This window comes from Chrysemys picta, chromosome 3 (assembly GCF_011386835.1).
Source record: "Chrysemys picta bellii isolate R12L10 chromosome 3, ASM1138683v2, whole genome shotgun sequence".
Classification (NCBI taxonomy): Eukaryota; Metazoa; Chordata; order Testudines; family Emydidae; genus Chrysemys; species Chrysemys picta.
In genome coordinates this window covers 4,786,465-4,801,058 of record NC_088793.1, presented here as the reverse complement: position 1 = coordinate 4,801,058, position 14,594 = coordinate 4,786,465, and the positions used below count along the sequence as shown (strand labels likewise).

The window sequence follows — 14,594 nt, the reverse complement described above, 5'->3', positions numbered from 1 at the left end:
TGTTGATCCCTGTGCTGATTACTGTTTAAAGTAATTAGCTGATTAATTTTACATTGGGTTTCATTAAATAGTTGGGTCATGTCATGCATATTATAAACAGTAAATCGCTTTTTCTGTGACAATCCCTTTATTTCCTGTAACATTGGATTGACCACTTGGTTGGCTTCCTCTTGTAACACATAATCTATATGTTTGCGAATTTTTCAAATATCTGCTCGGTTCCAAATCAACTTTCTGAACCAAACAGTCCTGTTAGGGATCCTATACTTCTAAGAAGATTTACGCTACGCTTTCTCCTAGAGGTATGTGGTTTATGGATTTCATTATCCATCCCCAACAGAACAATATTTTGCACTTGTTGTTGATAGGCTGCAATCTTATCCACAAGTCGTACTGAGAAAAAGGAAGCCACTTTGGTGTGCTGACAATAGCTAAATTTTCTGAGATACCAATTAGACAAATTTAACACTACAGGAATATGCATAAACCGAACCTGAGTAATTACTTCCCCTATTATGGACGTTGTGGTGAGACCACTTGCAGGTCCTGGGTTTATCATTGGACAAGTTGCATCATGTGGTATTGGATTGTTATAATTATAGTTAATAATTGGATCCGGAACCTTAAGTTTAAATGTTACATTTAGTACATAACTTTTACTTTCTGATTTGGTCTGAAAAGTAGCTATAATGAGCACTTTATATCGTCCTTCATTCAAGTTTATATAAGGTTAAACTCCGCCCCATTATCAGAGTATTACAAATAGCTTTGTTTCTTCAAGTTCCATAAGGTATTCTGTGTCTCAGGGAAGTTGAATTCGTTGGTGAGAAGGTATAGGTTTTACATCCTCCCCCCTCTGAGTTATCATCTAAGGGCCAAAGCTTTTTCCAGCCACTGGATGGCAACGAGATTACTCCAACCAATTGATATTCAAAGGTGACATCTTCCCCTCTAATCTCCTTAACCTGGTGTATAGGACTGTGGATAAGTTCTGGGTTGAGTATAATAGTCCGTCCCTTTTGTGTTGGTATGTTTTGTTTTACATGCTCAGGCCATTGAGCACGACCGTGTCGTCTGGTTTCATGTCCCAAATTCGTGATTTTGGCTCAGTCTTACCCTTAGAGCAACGATAAGGGTGTAGTAAATCAGAAATATCAATGTCCATTTTATGGTTGCAATCTGCTGGACTCCAGCTGTCGTGATTCTGTCGGTTGCTGTTCACTTAAGTCCTGAGGAGGAAGTTGCTCCAGTGATCGCAACCTCCAGATGATCGGGTATCTCAAGATTTGGAGTGATCAACACCAGAGCCTTGACAATGGCTTGTTTTAGCTGGGATACTGCTTCCGTGTGTTGCTCGTTCCATTTCCATTGGACACTTTTCTTTAACAGTTGGTACAAGGGACCTGCAACTGAAGCAAAATTGGGGATGAAATCCCTGTGGTACCCCGTTAAACCCCAAAAGGATCTTAAAGCCGTTGGGTCCTGTGGTAAAGGCAATGTTTGGATTGTATCCACTTTTTGTTGCATCGGGTTTTACCCCATTCTGTCAGGTTGCGGCCCAAGAAAGAGACATGGTTGGCCATTAGCTGTGCCTTGGCCAGATTTCATTTTAGCCCTGCTTCCTTTAGGATCTGCAGGAGCTCGTCAAGTCTTTTCAGATGCTCTTTCTTGGTCCGTGTTGCTAAACAAAGGTCATATCCGTATTGAAACAGAACAGTTGGTTTAGAAAATTGCAACAGTATTCACCTTATTTGTGCATGGAATAAAGCTGGAGAATTTTTATACCCCTGGGGTAATCGTGTCCAGGAATATTGAACCCCCTGGAAACTAAATGCAAAACAGTACTGTGAAATGTGGGCCAATGGTGATGTCCAAAAACTGTTACTGATGTCAAGGACAGTAAACCACACAGCCTCTGGATCAAAGAACTTGATTAGATCTGGCATTTTGGCCACTGTAGGGGCACAAGTGGGTGTGACCTGATTCAGGCGTCTGTAATTAATTGTGAGATGCCAAGACCCATTTGGTTTCTTTACAGGCCAAATATGGGAACTGGCAGTGTAAGTACATCTACGTAGTACTCCCTGTGTCAGTAAAGACTTGATAGTCTTTCCTGTGTATGGGTTTGCTGGTCTGGGTAAGGATATTGTCTTTGGGCTGATATATCTCCTCCTTTCACAACAATAGCGACTGCCGTACATCCACAATCATGTTTGTGTTTAGCAAAGGCATCCACATGCTTACGAAGTAAAGCCTGTAACTCAGGTTGGTCTGCATGATTAGCCACTATTTTGTTCAAATCATACCCCTCAGGTTCAGAGTCCTCCACTGGAGACACCATGTCACATTCAGGTATGATCACTGGTGAAACATCCTTTGCCGGTTCTACAGTAAGACACAACAATTGGTTACCCAAATCAAGGACACATCCCTGTTCGTATAGGAAATCAGTTCCCAATAGACAATTCCTTGGGTCTGCTAATTTCGTCAACGCAAAGGTATGAACCTTTCTTAGATGACCTATCTGTACTTCAATGGGTCTGGAAAGTGTGGTAACAACCTGATTGCTTCCAAAAGTTGCAAGTGTTTTTGTACGCCCTGATGAGAGAGAAGAGGATCTAGGATCCTCGACATGGATAATGCTAATTGCTGCCCCAGTATTTATAATAAAATTCCTGTAGCTGCCCCCTACCACTGCAGATACTGTGGGTCTCCTGCTTGTATCCCTGCCTAAAGGGGCTATGACTACACTCAGGGCCAGTTGGCACCATGCCTAGTAATTTGTAGAGTATGCAGACAAATAATCTACAGGTTCTCCTTCTATCTCTTTGGAGGCAGCCAACTCTGGAAGAGGAGAGGCTGTCGACCGGAGAGAAGGAAATGGGTCAACGGATGCCACCGGACAGTTTGAGGGTGCTGGGCCTTGGCCTTCCATCATCAGCTTATTCATGCGTGCTCGGAGTTCCCGGATATCCCGTCATTGAGCTTCAAGCGTCTGCTGCACTGTCTTAAACATCATTACAACTGAGTCCTCATCTCTGTGGGGAGGCATGACTTGGATCTCTGCAGGTGTGAATTGTTCTGAGCGACATCTGAAAAGAAAGGGACACGGTCCCAGGCCCCTACATGGGGTCCAAACGCATAACCCTGTTGAGGGGCACACCCACTCGAAGATCCAGGATTATTACGTGGGTTAGGGTCATTTTGCCAACGCTGGTACCTAGGGAATTTAGGAACACCTCGGCCTAACCCTGGGGGTCCCTCAATCCTCACGGTGGGGTCAGCCCGTGGTTCCTGAAGTATTGCAACAGGGGCTCCACGCTGACCTATTTTAAGGTCTCCCTGAGAATGTGCCTTGGCCAGTAAGGCTAATGCCTCCTTCAAAGAAGTGCTATCAGTTACATGCATGTTAACCATTTCCTGCAAATGGGGAAGAGAGTTATCGACCAACAAACTAACGTACGGTGGCTCCTCTGTTTCCTCTGCCATGTGACTGTGCCATGCTGCACTTAACGGCAGGGTGAAACTGATGTGGGGACTCATTAGGTCTCTGCTTTAAGTTAGACAGGAATGCCACTCCAGCCTGCCCCGGATGCTGATTATGTTCCAACAGGGCTACTGTGTCTTTAAAAGAGCTCTCTCCTGCCCTAAACTCAGGTGGCAAAGGACTCCCTAATGCTCGATTCACTGTGAGTTGTAAGATTTTAACCCAATCTTCCCTTGGGAAGCCAAACACTTTTGCTGTTTCTTGTACACATTGTGTATGCATTGCAACCGAAGAATCCTCCATCTTCCCTACTTGCTTAGCTACCAGATCTAGGGTCTTAATATTTGTAACAACTGCTACAGGGCAATCAGAATTAGAATCTGGGGATCTTTTCTCCCGATCTGGATCTGGGCTTCTATTTGAGTTGGAATCTATAATTTCTATGTTTTGACTTCTCCTGTCCACATCCACATTTTCCTCATCAGAGCGACCAGAACTTTCCTTTGGAAAGAATCCTGGTTGAGCAGGGTAACTTTCCGTAAAACCTCTACATCCTACACTCAAGGCATCTCCACACTGAGGCAGGACATCTCTCAGTCCATTAAGATCTGATGTAATAGGGTGTTCTACCGGTACACCAGGAGATACCAGAATATACCAAGCGGGTGTAGAAGGTCCACGAAATTCTAGGGACCTAGGTAATGTTGATGATCACCCAAATGTTAATAAGTGTCTGTAGTGAGTCGGTGTGGCTCCCCTCCTGCCCAGAAGAGGGAGCCCCCGTGCAGGCACCAGAGTGGGTGGAGCCACCGCCGCCTGTCCCCGCCCCCCGGAAGTCAAGGGGCGGGACAGGAAGTATAAAGGCCGGTCGCCAGAGCTCAGTCAGCGGCCAGTCACCACAGGGAGCAGACGTGCGGCCGGGAGCTCCCGGCCAGGAGATCTCCGAGGCCCGAGCCCTAACTGGCCAGAGCTGCCCTGGGCCCACTACGAGGAGGAGCCGCCGGAGCCCGTCCGCGCCCGTCGCTGGGAGAATCCCTGGGAGCCCCCCCACACTAACCCGGAAGGTGAGACTGCACCAGAACCCCTCCGCCCCTGCTGTTACCGGAGGAGCCGCCCGAGTGCAACTGGCCTGATTTCCCGGCAGAGCTACCGGACCTGCCACCAAGCCCTGGCCGAGAGGCGCCCATGCAGATGGACTGGCCCGAGCCCGGTGCGACGAACGAGGTAGGCCCTGAGGGGGAACATGGAAGTAGCCCGGGGGTAGCCGACCCCGGTCCGGCTGCAGAGGCCTGTGAGCCGATGTCAGTGTGTTTCGGTCAGGACACCCCACTGACCAGCAGCGGCAGTAACCGCTGCTAGGGCCCCGGGCTGGAACGCAGTGGAGTGGGTGGGCCTGCGTTCCCCTCTGCCACCCTCGCTCACGGGTGGCAGGCTTCCCCCTCACCTAACGCTTGGCTGTAGGAGCCTAGGCGTGCCTTGATTGTTTGCTCGCTCAGCCCCTGCAACCAAGGGCCTGAGTCATAACGGTGTGTGCCCCGCCCTGACCCAGGGCCTGGGCTCTTTGACTGCTTGCTTGCTCAGCCCCTGCACCAGAGGGCCTGAGGCTGGAGCTAACTGCTGTCGGCTCAGCCCCTGCACCAGAGGGCCTGAGCCCTGAATTAACGGTTGTCGGCTCAGCCCCTGCACCGGAGGGCCTGAGCCCTGAGCTAGCTGGTGGTTTTTGCCCCGCCCCTGTGCCGGAGGGTCGGAGTTCGGAACTAACTGACTGTTTATTCAAGCAGTAGTGAGTCGGTGTGGCTCCCCTCCTGGCCAGGAGGGTCGAGCCCCGTCACGGACCTATTACAGTGTCCACCCAAAGGGGCTGGGTCTCCTGATCTATATGGTGCCAATGTAACATTGGGTGGAGGAGCAGGAATTGCATCTCTCTCTGTTGTAACCTAGAGATTACTAGAACACTAGCTATTTGTGTTACTTGTGACATCTCATCTTCTAGTCCCTGAACAATCGCAGTCTCTAAAGGCACTCCCTCTTCACTATCAGGGCCGACACTAACAGAGGAGAAGATATTTCCTCCCCCTTTTACATTACTAGTCGCCTCCTCTATGATGACACTCAACTCCACCTCCTGTGATGCCACCCTGGGATTTCCTTTTTCTATCTGCAGACTGCTAGTAGCTTCTGCACTGCCACCTTCCTCTCCCGACTCTCCCTGTGGCTCCTGAGACTCAATCTCCAACTCCGCTCTTAAAGGTACCGTATCAGGCTGAACTACCTCTCTCGCCCTACTTCTAGCAATTGGCCCTGCAGGTTTCTCTGTCTCCGTCGGTTCCACCATGCCAACAGGGATGGGAACAGATTCTCTGTCCTCCAACTAACACATCTCCTATCTTTTCCAGCTCTCTGATTCTTTCCAACAGCCGACCACGGTCTGATTTATTGCCGTCCAGTGATCTTAAGCTGGCAGCCACTTGCTCCTGCCAACACCGTGCTTCCTCTCCTGCGTCCTGTACCTGGTACCTTCACCATTCTAACGTTTTCTCTAATTGCTGCTTCTTTTGGAAAAGTATTGACCACTCCTCTGACACTACATGTAGCTGATTTGTTAAATCCTGAATAACCTTTCCTCCCTCATCCAAAGTTTGCAGGGCTTTCCTGAGTAACTCTAATTTTTTTATTCCATTTCTTTCCCAGCAAACTACAAGCCATGAGCAGACATTCAACAGCTATTCCCTTCACCAGTTTAGCCTCTCTTTTTTTCTGCTCTGTTTCTACATTAAACACCTCACTCACAAAACCCCATGGGTTACAATGCTCAGAGATCATCTCGCTATTCCTCACCTGTACTAAACCTCCATGTTCCTGAATGGATTTCCTGGTGAAGTTTTCTAAAGCCAGACTGCGGGTAACTCTAACAGTCTCTACTCTTGCCCTTGCTCCACTCACCTTAACACGTAACATAGAACTCATTTCAATTCTAGAGCTTCACTATTGACTAGCCTATGTAATAAACTAGATAAATAAATAAATGAACACTCTGCTGTTCTTTACTCTGAAAACTGAAAGTGTCCCTTCACAGAAACAACAGGAAACAACGCCCCAAACCGGATTTTACGCTTAGTTCAATAAGTCCCATGTAAACAATAGAGGGGTGGAGGCGCGTTCCCCTCTCTTCCCTCAATGGCTCGTAGCTGATCGAGAGGTCTCTTTCCTCTTTCAGGACCTGCCAAACAGCTGGGGGAAACTGAGACAGACAGATCAGAGGTTCAGCCCGGGAAAGTTGATGGAACTGAAATAAGGTAGCTCGAACTGTACAAGTTCTGAGTTACTGCAGCCTCTTGGTGGCAATTAATACATAGATTTATCAACTCCCCCGCCACCACTAGTGTGGGTCATCGGGTCCGATGTACTGCTAATATCTTATCGGTATCGTTGTTATAACTTCAACCTTCAACAAAGCCCCTTAAAAGCGCATATCACTTTAAATAATAATACTATTACTCTTTAGCTTCCAAGATTAAATTCTAAACCTCTAAGCTAAAACGCTAAGTCACACCACAGTTCATAACAGGAAATACTGGGAATGCTACCAAGAAGCAGTCACAGGAAATCAGGTTCCTGTGTTCTTAAGAGTGAGTGAGTGAGACACACAATCTTGCTCTCTAACTCTTTACTTATTCCTCAGGCGAGATTCTCGGGGTCTAAAGATGCCTGGAATCCCTGAAAATCCCTGTCACACACTCCTCAAGTCTCCTGGCTCCTTGCCAGTCTGTGGCCTGATTTAGGAGGTTAATAATATTAATTGGGATAGTGTGGGTTTTAGGCTCGCCGATCTGTCTGATCAGAAGATAAGAAGGTTCTTGTCCTGAATCAGGCTCCACCGAATTTACAAAGGACCCTCGTGAGTATGACAGGCAGCTCACACTGAAACAGATAGAGCCTTAAAGACTTTTAATTAAGATAAACGAAGACTTTAATTAAGATAAACGAATTATATGGCAAAATAATCAGAGTTACAAAGTTACAATTGTATTACTGCTATTTAAGAGATACATATGGCATTATGGTGTTATATGCTACAAATCACCCTTCCCTGATAACCTGGTGGTGAGAGACACAGGCCCAGCCTCGCCTCTGGAGGTTCAGGTTCCTCAATTCTTGGCTGAGAGGGGCAGAGCTTAGAAGAACCTGGAGCTAAGAGCTATCGGAGCTAACTTAGAGTTTACTTAACTAACTTAAACTTAAACCCTAATACACAAAACTAAGACAAAAGCTTAGGGAAACCAAGCTTAGCCTAGTCCCCTGGGAACGTAGAAAGTTTTAAGAAAAACAAGTACAGGCTCTCTAGCAAGGACCATTTTTATAGGGCACAGGGGTCTGAACCCTCCTTCTCTGCCCAAACTTCATTTCTCACCCACAAAATGTTAGGGTACACTTACTCCATAGGCTAGTATGTTTGTACGTATTGATGACATGTACATACATATTAATGACATTAGAGCATACAAACATGTTATTTTTGTTCTCCTGGTTATTTCGGTTCTTTCCTTGTGGTGTGCCTGTTAAGTTTGAGGGTCCAGACTTGGAACCCCCTATGCCATTCTACCATTATCTATCTAGATGAAAGGTCCCAGACGTGTGTGTGTGTGTTGACTTTGCTATCTGGGTGAACGGTCCCAGATATAGATATGCTAACTTTGCCTTAGCTTAACATACAGAATAAGACCTGTAGGTCTCTTGCATTACAGCCGAACTTACTTTAATATAAATCTATAAACTTATTACAATAAACCAAATACTTAAACTATAAGAGAAGATAGATATATATATATGTAAGCAAGCAGGTTAATCCTATAGGCTACACACCACTACAGGCTGGGGACCGACTGGCTAAGTGGCAGTTCTGCAGAAAAGGACCTAGGGGTTACAGTGGATGAGAAGCTGGATATGAGTCAGCAGTGTGCCCTTGTTGCCAAGAAGGCTAAGAGCATATTGGGCTGCATTAGTAGGAGCATTGCCAGCAGATCGAGGGAAGTGATTATTCCCCTCTGTTCGGCACTGGTGAGGCCACATCTGGAGTATTGTGTCCAGATTTGGGCCCCCCACATCAGAAAGGACATGGACAAATTGGAGAGAGTCCAGTGGAGTGCAATGAAAATGATTAGAGGGCTGGGGTACATAACTTCTGAGGAGAGACTGAGAGAACTGGGCTTATTTAGTCTGCAGAAGAGAAGAGTGAGGGGGGATTTGATAGAAGCCTTCAACTACCTGAAGGGGGGTTCCAAAGAGGATGGAGCTCGGCTGTTCTCAGTGGTGGCAGATGACAGAACAAGGAGCAATGGTCTCAAGTTGCAGTGGGGGAGGTCCAGGTTGGATATTAGGAAACACTATTTCACTAGGAGGATGGTGAAGCACTGGAATGGGTTCCCTAGGGAGGTGGTGGAATCTCCATCCTTAGAGGTTTTTAAAGTCAGGCTTGACAGAGCCCTGGCTGGGATGATTTAGCTGGGAATTGGTCCTGCTTTGAGCAGGGGGTTGGACTAGATGACTTCCTGAGGTCCCTGCCAACCCTGATATTCTATGAGTCTATGATTAGGAAAAAATTTATGCTAGAGGCAGGTCATCCCATAAATAATTACCCATTTCTTGCACCTTCCTCTGAAGCATCTATTGATCACTGTCAGAGACAGGATACTGGACAAGGTGGATCATTGTTCTCATTTAAATCCTGCCTGGGGACCCCCATCTTCCTGGATGCCCATAGTATGTGAGAATTCCCACGTTCCTTAATTTGCCAGTGTTTTCCAGCTCACTGCTTTGTTCTGTACTTGCTCTGCTCTTTCCTCACTCACAAACCAGTGACTCTGCAAGGCTATTTGTACAGCAAAGTTTCAGTTTTGGTAACTTGCTCATAATTTGCCCCGGATTTGTTGTAAATCACAACATTTTTTGAAAGGGTAAAAAATGTAAAACTGCTGGCTAAGAAAAAATTCTGGCTGGAGTATCAGGTAAGTGATGTCAACACGTGGCAGGGTCTGGGGTAGACTCTTAGCAAGACTTTCAAATGGAAAAATGGTTGTAACTTAACATTTCATTTGGAGTGTCCGTCCCATATTCTGCAGACTCTCAGTAGGGCTGAATTTTTAGCTTCCTTTTGTTTTGTTTTTTCATTCTGCAGGTGTCAGAGAGACACAGTAGTTCCTGGGCTGAAACATATTTAGTGGAATGTATTAAAGATCACATAGCTACATACTTTGGTGAACTCACAGCTTTTTCTGCAGATGGGCCAATTGCCAAGAAATCCAAAGCTCATCGCCATCAAACCACTGAAAAAAACAGAGTTGGCCTCAAAATACAGTTTGGATGTGTAGGCTGGGGGGCAGAACTAGTCAGGGAAGATGAATAACACTTGCAACAACTGGAGAGTTTCAGCCCCTTTCTTTAGGGATTTCTTCTATTGACAGAGAAGCAAAGGTTTCCAAACAGAAACACCCACTCGGAACAGGGGATCCCCATTGCCTGTGACCATCCCTGCTCCTGCGCCCGCTGCGAGTGGAAAGCGCACACCTTTCCCTTAGGTAGCTTCCACACAGACACTTCCCCTCTACCTTTCTATCCCCCCAGCCCCATCACCCACCTGACAGGCAGGGCTCTGCATTAACCCCTCCTGCACTGGAGTTTACAGAGGGCCTTTGCACCTTGTCACGGGGAGAAAGTATTGTCAGTTTACTCTGGTTAGGGAAGAGCATGAAGTCCAGCTCCAGCCCCTTGAACAGTCTGGGGCGAGCTACAGTGGGCACTGGTGGTTCCTTGCTGCTTCTCGCTAGCTCTTAACTGCACACATTCACGGTAGCAGCCAGGTCTCTGCACGACCTCACTGCTGGGGGTCCCATCATAGCCCGTGGCCAGGAAAAGGCTGCAGCAGCTTGCAAGGCACTCAGCAATCTGAGGCTGAAAAGAGAACAGAACTAGGAGCAGGTACTTTGGACCGAGAGGCTAGAAGAATGCTTTCCTACAAGTGTCAGGGTGAGCTTGTCCCAGAAGTGGGGAGCCCAGAACAGACTCCAAAAGGAGGAGGCAGAGGGTCAGAAAAAGCACTGGATGGAGGCAGAGACACCAGGAAAGTGGAAGGTAAGAGAAGAAGCAGAAGTTAAGAGCTGAAAAACCTTTGTGGATCTGGGCCGAAATTATTCCCTTTTTCTGTTTGATTTTAAACCGAAAAATCCTGCAGAGGTTGTAGCCTGACCCAAAGTTGGGTAAATATAATTGTAACTTGAGGATTAACAGGTTTTTGTTCCAAGATCAGGCCCAGTAAGATTATTGTAAAATTATTATATAATTTGGGAACCCCAATGTGCACAGGTGCAACACTCACAGTATAGGAACTTTGTATATATATATGATTTATTAATAATTTAGCAAAGATTATACACACACTTAAACTTAACAAAGCAGATAGAGATAATACAGAAAGTACGTTTGGACGTTCATACTTATACCCTTATTTTTTATACTTAACCATTATTATTTTTATTTCCGTCATTGTCCTTATTTTTTCCGGTGGCCATTATTTTGGCCCCTTCCAAGGTCTACATCTTTCCAACCCATCTGCTGCCCCTGGAATGTTACTTTTATAGTAGGTTATGCTGCCGTTGCCATGACCAATGCATATACAATAAAGGTCCTTATTTGTATTTCCTCCCCTTAAGGTGTTTGTTTTCTATAGGTTAGTATATGTATCATGTTACCCTATTAGCATACACGTTAATTTGCTGCCATGGCAGCTTTGTGGTCGGAGGTTCTGTCTGGAACTTTCTGGATGCTGGTGTTAGCTATGTTCTGTGCTGGGGTCAGCTGTGTTCTGTGAGTGGCTGATGTCAGTATTTTGGACAAAATCCCCCCTCTGGCATGCCACATTCAGTTCCCTATAACTTATGAGTTACTTAAGTTTATTTATGCCAAAGGTTATAGGCCTCAAGCCTCACACTGTCTACTAAAGCCAAATCCTACCGGATAAAAGCCTGCAGGTTCCTTGCATTACTACTAAATATAACAAAGCAGGATAACAAAGCAATAAATACAATACAGGTAAGCTGGCCCACTGGGCTACAGGATCCTGTCCCATACTCTGCCGTGTCTGTTACTTCTCTAGAACATTACCTGACAGCTCAGTCAGAACTTTGCTACCCACGGATGACACTGATCACTGTCACAGGGTAGCCAGCCCATTAAATGAAACTGGGTTCAGCTCTCCTCTTCCACTCCATGTGCTTGAGCTGGGCCAATTCAGAGGGCAGGGCAGCAGGGGCGGGAGGGGGCTGTAGGAGGTCAGTCAGGAATCAGTGCAGACTGGGTCAGACAGGAGAAGAACAGGCAATGGGAGCTGCTAGAGCCAGAAGGTGGTTCCCAGGCGAAAGCTGAAGGCTGGAAAGCAGCCAGAGGGATTTGCTGGCTGGCATCCCCCAGCCAGGGCCAGAGAGCTGGAGAGGGTGAAGGCAGGGGAGCAGCAGCGGGAGAACCCTGCTGGCTCTGAGACTGGCCAAGGGGGAGCAGCAGAGGGGTCTAGCCACCGACATCTCCTTACTGGAGAGCTGGACCCCCAGGAAGAGCGAGAGGGCTTGGAGGAACGAGGGATGCTCCCCAGCAAGGATGATCCCAGCAGAGAGGCTGTGGGAGTCCTGCTGGGAAGAGCTGGGGCGGCTCTCCTGGCAGAGGGGCAGAAGGGGATGGAGGAGGCACCTAGATGTGACTGATGACACTAGGCCCTGGTGAGAACAAGGACTATACACATTGGGGTGCTATAGACTGTGTTTGGGGACTCCTGCTACTGACGGTTTGCACAAGGTTTTTGTAATAAACTGGCCGCAGGAGGGTGCTGGTTAAGTAAGACTTGAAGTAGAAAAATGTGTATCGTGTATCATTCCATAAAAGGCAATGAAGTTTAAAGAATACACCCTGAATGACACAGTTCTTCCAAGACCTCTGCCATGACTTGCAATGCTTTGGGTGTTTGCTGCTATTCTCTTGTCACCGCCCTTTTTTCTTTATATAGCTTTTGAAACCTTTCTTGGATTTATTTTCTAATCACACTGCTTACATAGGTAAGCAAATCAAATGTTATGTTTTCACTTTTCTGCATGACTTAATTTTTCTAGAATTGTACTAACGACATAAACTAACTCCTTGCATCCCTCCATTCCTCCCCACAAGCTCCTTGTGTACTACCCTCCCATCCTTCTCTATGTCAGGGACTCCCCACATATCCCCCCAGTTTCCCCTGCCAGAGATTCTGTGCCATCTATTCTCCCCATCTCTAATATCAGGGTTCCCAATTCTCCATGCCAACAGCTCTGTGTGCACCCCCTTTCTTACTTCCCCCATGTTTAGGGTCACCATATGTTCCATTTTGGTCATGCTTGGGCAAGCGGCTGGGCCAGCCTTGCGCTGGGGGGGGGAGTGATCACCCCCCCTCCCTTTCCTGACTTTTTTCCCGCCCTTTAAATAAAGGGAAACAAAGTCAAGAAGGGGGGTGATTCTTTACAGGCATGTGGTTTTAACCCTCTCCTTATTTTACATTGTTAATTAGTTAAACAGGGTTTATGCAGTAACAAAGCAATGGCTGCTTCAAATAACAAGAGAGCATGTTTTCATAGATTATAGGACTGGAAGGGACCTCGAGAGGTCATCGAGTCCAGTCCCCTGCCCGCATGGCAGGACCAAATACTGCCTAGACCATCCCTAATAGACATTTATCTAACCTACTCTTAAATATCTCCAGAGACGGAGATTCCACAACCTCCCTAGGCAATTTGTTCCAGTCTTTAACCACCCTGACAGTTAGGAACTTTTTCCTAATGTCCAATCTAGACCTCCCTTGCTGCAGTTTAAACCCATTGTTTCTGGTTCTATCCTTAGAGGCTAAGGTGAACAAGTTCTCTCCCTCCTCCTTATGACACCCTTTTAGATACCTGAAAACTGCTATCATGTCCCCTCTCAGTCTTCTCTTTTCCAAACTAAACAAACCCAATTCTTTCAGCCTTCCTTCATAGGTCATGTTCTCAAGACCTTTAATCATTCTTGTTGCTCTTCTTTGGACCCTTTCCAATTTCTCCACATCTTTTTTAAAATGCGGCGCCCAGAACTGGACACAATACTCCAGCTGAGGCCTAACCAGAGCGGAGTAGAGCGGAAGAATGACTTCTCGTGTCTTGCTCACAACACACCTGTTAATACATCCCAGAATCATGTTTGCTTTTTTTGCAACAGCATCACACTGTTGACTCATATTTAGCTTGTGGTCCACTATAACCCCTAGATCCCTTTCTGCCGTACTCCTACCTAGACAGTCTTTTCCCATTCTGTATGTGTGAAATTGATTTTTCCTTCCTAAGTGGAGCACTTTGCATTTGTCTTTGTTAAACTTCATCCTGTTTAACTCAGACCATTTCTCCAATTTGTCCAGATCATTTTGAATTATGACCCTGTCCTCCAAAGTAGTTGCAATCCCTCCCAGTTTGGTATCATCCGCAAACTTAATAAGCGTACTTTCTATGCCAATATCTAAGTCGTTGATGAAGATATTGAACAGAGCCGGTCCCAAAACAGACCCCTGCGGTACCCCACTCGTTACGCCTTTCCAGCAGGATTGGGAACCATTAATAACAACTCTCTGAGTATGGTTATCCAGCCAGTTATGCACCCACCTTATAGTAGCCCCATCTAAATTGTATTTGCCTAGTTTATCGATAAGAATATCATGCGAGACCGTATCAAATGCCTTACTAAAGTCTAGGTATACCACATCCACCGCTTCACCCCTATCCACAAGGCTCGTCATCCCATCAAAGAAAGCTATCAGATTGGTTTGACATGATTTGTTCTTCACAAATCCATGCTGGCTGTTCCCTATCACCTTACCACCTTCCAAGTGTTTGCAGATGATTTCCTTAATTACTTGCTCCATTATCTTCCCTGGCACAGAAGTTAAACTAACTGGTCTGTAGTTTCCTGGGTTGTTTTTATTTCCCTTTTTATAGATGGGCACTATATTTGCCCTTTTCCAGTCTTCTGGAATCTCTTCCGTCTCCCATGACTTTCCAAAGATAATAGC

General features: G+C 46.4%; 1 protein-coding gene across 1 annotated transcript in view; it reads left to right on the top strand.

The window, feature by feature from the left end:
* Nucleotides 1–5,182: 5,182 nt before the first annotated feature.
* Nucleotides 5,183–14,594, top strand: part of LOC101951965 (interferon-induced very large GTPase 1-like) — a 37,982-nt gene continuing 28,570 nt past the window's right edge. Inside the window, exon 1 of the mRNA XM_065587411.1 lies at nt 5,183–5,737. The gene's annotated coding sequence lies outside the window, so the exon portion shown is untranslated. The remainder of the gene's footprint in view (nt 5,738–14,594) is intronic.